This window comes from Vicugna pacos, chromosome 8 (genome assembly GCF_048564905.1).
Source record: "Vicugna pacos chromosome 8, VicPac4, whole genome shotgun sequence".
Lineage (NCBI taxonomy): Eukaryota > Metazoa > Chordata > Mammalia > Artiodactyla > Camelidae > Vicugna > Vicugna pacos.
The window spans coordinates 18035323-18041496 of record NC_132994.1 but is presented as its reverse complement, the minus strand read 5'-3'; positions in this window follow the sequence as shown (position 1 = coordinate 18041496).

Below are 6174 nucleotides of genomic sequence, written 5' to 3'. Positions count from 1 at the left end.
TCCCATCTCACAGAACGAAAAGTGAGGTCTAGGAATGGCAAGTGATAGCTTGGGTCATCAGCGCCACAGCTGTGGGTTCAATTCTATATCCCTAGGTGTTCAGCTCCCAAAGCTCATCTACATCCTGTCTAAATCAATAGTTCTTTAAACAAAAATTAGAAAGCAATGGGATGCTTTGAATTCTTCAGTGCCGTTGAAACAATAAACTGAGCTGTACTTGTTTCTTTAACATGTTTTAGATACAACAGACAGGGCAATGAACCCACAGACTAATCACACACCCCATTGGCTTTTGCCATTTCTCATTTTTACCAGCAGCTGCATTTCAAGGAAAAGCTAGTGAGCTGCTGGGAACAGCTACTGGGGACTTGCCTAGGTATTGGTACATCCAGACCACCGTGTAAAGCCGATAATCTGCGGCATCTGTTTAGAATGGGAGGGCCAGCAAAGAAGTCACAGCTGAGCCCCAAGAAACCCTCAAAATGTGAGCACTTTGTTTATGAGTCAGCTGCCTGCCCTCTGGTTTGAGAAGTAAAGTGCCTTCGGCCATGCTGCAGTCCTCTCCAGATATTTAACATAGATGCAGTTACAATGTAACAGCAGTGGTAGGAGAAATAAAAACAACCATCATTTATTGACAGCCTAAGATCCAGGCACCAGGCTGAGAATTTTATGTTTATTATTTCTTTTAATCTTTCTAACTTTAGAAAGAAGTTTCTTTCTTTTTCTTAAGTTCCCACCTGAAGTTGGAAGAAACAGGAACACTGGCAAGAGTTTACTCAGAAGGCAGGTCAAGTGACTATTTAAGATATACAAGTTCCTGAGCACTATTTTTCCACTATTCATCATATTTTGACATGATGATAATACTGTTGCTTGCCCTATTTTTTTAATGAAATATTTAGACATATAATATTTCCAGCCTTTTTAATTATAGAGTATAGATGTCTGTTTTGTAAGAGTTTAATCAAGGGGGAACAAAAGCTTTACTAACCTGTTTTCTCACTCCCCTGATTGGTACTGTGTGCGTGTTTATTATCTGTTAGAACGGACTCCTCATATGGTTTGAAATGAAAGGATGATCCATCTCCTCATTACTGATAATCTGCTTGGTGATGAAAAACAACACAAAACATATGAACAAAGGAAAAATGCCTTCCTGTCATTTCTCAGCCTTTCTTGCTGCTGCTCAGCTGGGACGTTAAACAGTGGAGTTTAATAAAAGAAGGTGAGAAGGTGAAAAAAAAAGCCCTAATGAGCATGTGGTTAGTTATCTGGAAAGATCACTGAAAAACGGCAGTGATTTTCTTTGTGCCTCACAGAACGCCATGTCCCCCAAGGTCAAAGAAGCCCAACGCCCTTCTTTTCTCACCCCTTCATTCCCTACCCTAACAACAGGCTTCTCCACCTACAACAGATTTCAAGAAGTTTAATTTCTGGTGATGGAGCGAAAAAGAATGTCATTCCTCATCACCAGCTTGTAGCTCTTGAGAAACATGCAGAAGTGGTGCGGGAGTGTTTTCCGGTTGCTTGCATCATTGGTCGAGCATCTTGTGAGCAAACATTTCAGATCTCAAGCTCAGGATGACAGAGCCCCAGCCCAGCCCGAAGGCTTTCTGACACTTACCCTTTAGATTGGGAATGAAGAACAAATTCCTATTTAACAAGGTGGAACCACTGAAAAACAAAATCCTTTAATGCTTCAAAGGAGAGCCAATAATAGCTGTCGAACTCTAAAGCAATGCTCGGAATTAGAATGAAGTCATGTCGTCATAACATCATTCTGAAAATGTTTTTAATCAGCGAGCGTTCCAGTCCTGTGGAGTGAGCATCACACGGAAATATTAAAAAAAAAAAAAAAAAAAAGAACCAAAAATAATACAGGAGGGCCAAACTCAGAACTCCCAAAACTCTAAGAGAGAGTGATGTTTTTGCTTCCAGTTCCCAAACCAGGAAACCATTACTCATCATTCCCAAGGTCACTCCTTTGGGAAGTGGGAGAGAGATATGACCAACCACAACAAGTTAAAAGGAAAAAAAAAAAAGAAACCATAAAGTACAGTTACTTTCGAATCGACATCTATCTCAGGGAGGCAGGACATGCTTCTCTAATGGTCTAACTCCAGTATGACTATTAACACTTTGGCAGAAAAAAAAATTGAGATCTTTCTTTGAAGTTGAAATATGCAGCCTTAACTGTGCTCTCATCCTCTACATTTCACTGAGTGAATAACCTAAATTACACAGAACGGCAGTAAATTGGCTCATCATAGCCCTGTTCTAATTTTAAAAAGATAAAGAACTAAAAAACCCAGACAGCCTTGCATGGAGCAATGCTGGGACTAGTGAAGTCCACTAAGAGGCTCTCAGCATCTTTCCCCAGAAGGTCATGGGTTCAAATTCAACCCAGGTTTGTGGTGACCAAGGACTATTCAACGTCTTAGGTTAAATGTATGTGTGCCTTCAATATAATATTTCTAATAGGGATGCTGACAGCCTGCATTTGTCATTTCTTGCACTCTCTCTCATGCATACAGTGTCTGGCCAGCCACATGCGGAAACTAAATCATATCCTCCCCTTAGAAAGGTGATCCTCACAAAATGTGAACTCTGAGGCACTAAGGAGCATCTTGCTTTCACGCTGTCTGCTGTCTACCCATCTTCCAACTCTGATGGGAAAGTATAGCAGCTCTTTGATTGGCAGTCTAACACCCTGATGAGCCTAGGAAAGACTTTAAATTTTAAAGACGTACAAGCATGCCCACAAGAACAGCATTTTCCAAACATAATAACTCTCAGTTTCAACAAAGCATTCACTTGTGGTGATAAAATGCCAGGTCACAAGTCAAATTTTGACTCCATTACTGAGCATTATCCTTGAGCTCTAAATAGAAAGTCAGTACAATTCACCAGCTGTCAGGCTCCAGCTTTCCCCCACCCCGAACTACAACAGAATAACAGGCTAAACTGTTATAGCTGCTGGACTCACTGCTTGATTCTTAATGAGTGGCTCTGTCCACAGGTCACTTCGGCCAGTCACTCAACAAATAAACTTCAAGCTATTTTAGAGCCTGGGTTTCTGCTTGAAATTTCATAGAATTCAGTGAGGAGATCCACCATCGATCAAAAAAGATCTGGGCTGACTTAGAGACACCGAAGGTAATTCAATTACTCCTCTTCATGAAAACACAAAAGTCAGTGCAACTGAGTTGAGATATGAGATTTCCATGGAGTTCCTTCCATAGGTCCTAGTAAATAGTTCCCTTAGATTTGATGTTGACCATCAAGGAGTAGATGGATAAGTGGGAGAATGCCCTAGAAGGGGCACCCCGAGGATGTGTCAGTGTTGTATGTCTAAGTGATGCTGAACGCCTCGGCCACCCCAAGAGCACAAATCACCTGGCTACAGGGAAAGGTGGCAGCGGCCATGTGAAATCCTGTTGTCTAAGAGCTCTCCAGAGGTTTAGCTACCCGGCTTTTCCCATCGCCTGAAAGATGACTCCATCACAGCCAGAAGAAGAGCTGCCTCCATCCTTTCTTTTAATTATTAGCAATCATCTGAACCTATGTTACCAGGAAGTGGCAGTATTTTGAAGCATTTCTTGTTAAGTCACCGGGTCACTTGGGAAATTAGGGTCTGTAAGGTCACAAGGATGGCACAACTTGGCGAATGTTTCCTCCTGCCAAGGATGTGAGGTGAAGGTAAAATGAACAACCATGACCCTTAAAAAAAAAAGAGCAACAGATGCAAAAGCGTTCCCCACCCCCTCTTAAATCTCTAGGTGGAGCTGTCTCTGCAGTGCAAGTGGGTTGAAGACAGCTTCTTCTGACAGGTGCAGAGTCCGCCCAAGGCATCAGGCTTAACGCCCAACGCTAATCCCACATCTACCCGCCCTCTATTTATACATGGGTCCATCAGATTTTTATTTGTAACTTATTCCGGCTACCTACCTAATAGAATTGATCATTTCAGCTGTGGACTCTATCGTAAATGGCCATTTCTCTACTGGGAAATGGGAAATACTTTCTCTAATCTAAAGCGGTTGGGGGTGGGGGGAGGTAGGTTCAAAGGCATTAGTAGCGCTCTGCGCCTTTCTTTGATTTGGACAGATGTTTCCAAATCGCGCTTAACAGCCTTCGCTCCTCCAGGACCCCGGACCCACCAAACTTCGGCTTCCTCCGCACCAATTTTCCTCCCTTCCTTGAGAGGCTCTTTTCCGGATTTTCACCACGTAGTCCAAATATGGGGCCCAGATCTGTTACGACTGCTGTTGGGCTCTGAGCTTGAGCAAAAGAAGAGTGGAGGTGCAGGATGAGGCCTGGGGCAGAATTTGCCAGATCCCCAGCGGGGTGTCGTAATATGAGAGCCGAGGCGGCCACGAAGAGGAGAGCTGGGGGACGGAACCGACTGTCTTCGGCGGGGTTCTTGGGGCCGGGGTGACATGGCTCCATCAGGTGGAAACCATGCAATCTTCCCTCGACCCAACTCAAGAGAGATAAAGATGTCTAAATAACCACGATCGCAGCCGCCACAACCCTGCCGGGGCCCCAGGGGGAGAGGGAGCGCCTTTTCTGCTGAAGCAGCGGCTGGGGCTTGTTTGTAGGTTCGCCATTCACCATGATAAATGTAAAGACCAATTAAGGTTTGATCCGTGCACACGGGAGGCAGACGGCGGCTGATAGTGGAACCAATTAACGAGCATGTCCCCTAATTCCTGCCGCGGCCGCCGGGCGCACCGCGGTTCCCCAGGCGCCTGCTGCGGCTGCCCCCGAGCCCCTCGCGCCACCCGCCCGGCCCTGGAGGGGGACTTCCTCCTCCAGCGAGTAGGTGCGAGGAGCAGGGCCCCCCAGGCGGCTGGGGAGGGGGCGCGCCCGGCAGGGAGGCGCAGAGCCAGCCGCCCACGGAGCCCAACTGTTTGCAGCCGGGGCCGGGCGGGTGGGGCGCGCCCAAGTGGTCTGCGCCGGGCGGGGCGGCGGGGGCCGGAGGAGGCGCCCGGTGCGAAGCCAGGCGGGCCCGAGGCAGAGGACAGGTGGCCGCGCGGCCGCCGCCAGGTAGCAAACGGCTCGGGGACTGCGCGGCACGGTCCCCAGGCTTCGTCTGCCCGCGGGCTCGGCTCCTGGCTGCCGGCTGCGGGGGCGGCCCGAGGTGGGGTGGGGCTCAAGGCCGCACCCCCGGGCCTGGCGCGCCAGCCTCGCCCCTCCCGCTCCCCCTTCCCTTCCGGCTCAGCCTGCTGGCCCAGACGTGACCCCCGCGCAAGGTGTTGGGCTGAGCGCAGCCAGGGCGCGCGTGATTAATGGCCCCGAGGTCCGGGGCAGCTCAGGAACGAGCCCCTTCTTGGCTCGGCCAGTGTGTAAGGGTATCCGGGAGGAGAGCCAGACCATGGCAGTGGGGGCCCCGGGGACCGCGGCGGCGGCGGAGGAGGTGAAGGAGGAAGAGAAGTAGGTGACGCGGGCCGGACCGGACCGGACCGGATCGGAGAGGCTTGTCTCCTCTGGCCCCAGGGTTGGCACCTCCGCCGGTCCCCCGCGCCAGCAAAGTTTGAAGCCACAGGCGCCGCGCTGCGCCGCGCGCCGGTCCCTCCCCGTGCAGTTCCCTCGGCGGGGTCTGTGCTGCCGCCGCTGCCAGGGCAGGACAAAGGCTCATTAACACGTGATGGGACCGCGCTTCATAAATGGGACCGGAGCGAGAGGGAGCCAGAGACAGAGCGCGAGCGGAGGGAGAGGCAGGGACCGCGCGAGCTGGGCTAGGCGACCGGCGCCCGGGCTGGCGGAAACGGGCGGCCCCAAGCCGGGCCAGGCGGGGCGAGCGGGAGGACCCAGTGAGGAGCCCCGGGAAGGGGCGAGGCTCGCGGGCAGAGGGGGCGCCAGTCCGGATCGCTGTCGCGGGCGGGCGCTGGAGGCAGGGGACGCCGGCGCGCGCGCTGCGCGGACCGACTGACTTACTGACCGACAGACGGAGGCACACCCCGCTCCACCCCACCCTGCCTCGCCCGCATCCCCGCGCCGGCGCCGCCTCCCTCTCGCTACTCTCTCGGTCACCCCTTCCTTCTCCACTTCTTTTCCGCCTCCGCCTCTTCTGGGCTCCCGCGGCGCCAGTGCCTTCCCCTGGCCCGGGCGGGGCGCCTCGGCTCCCTGCAGAGCTCTCCGTACAGTCAGGGGGCACGTTTCGTTCTA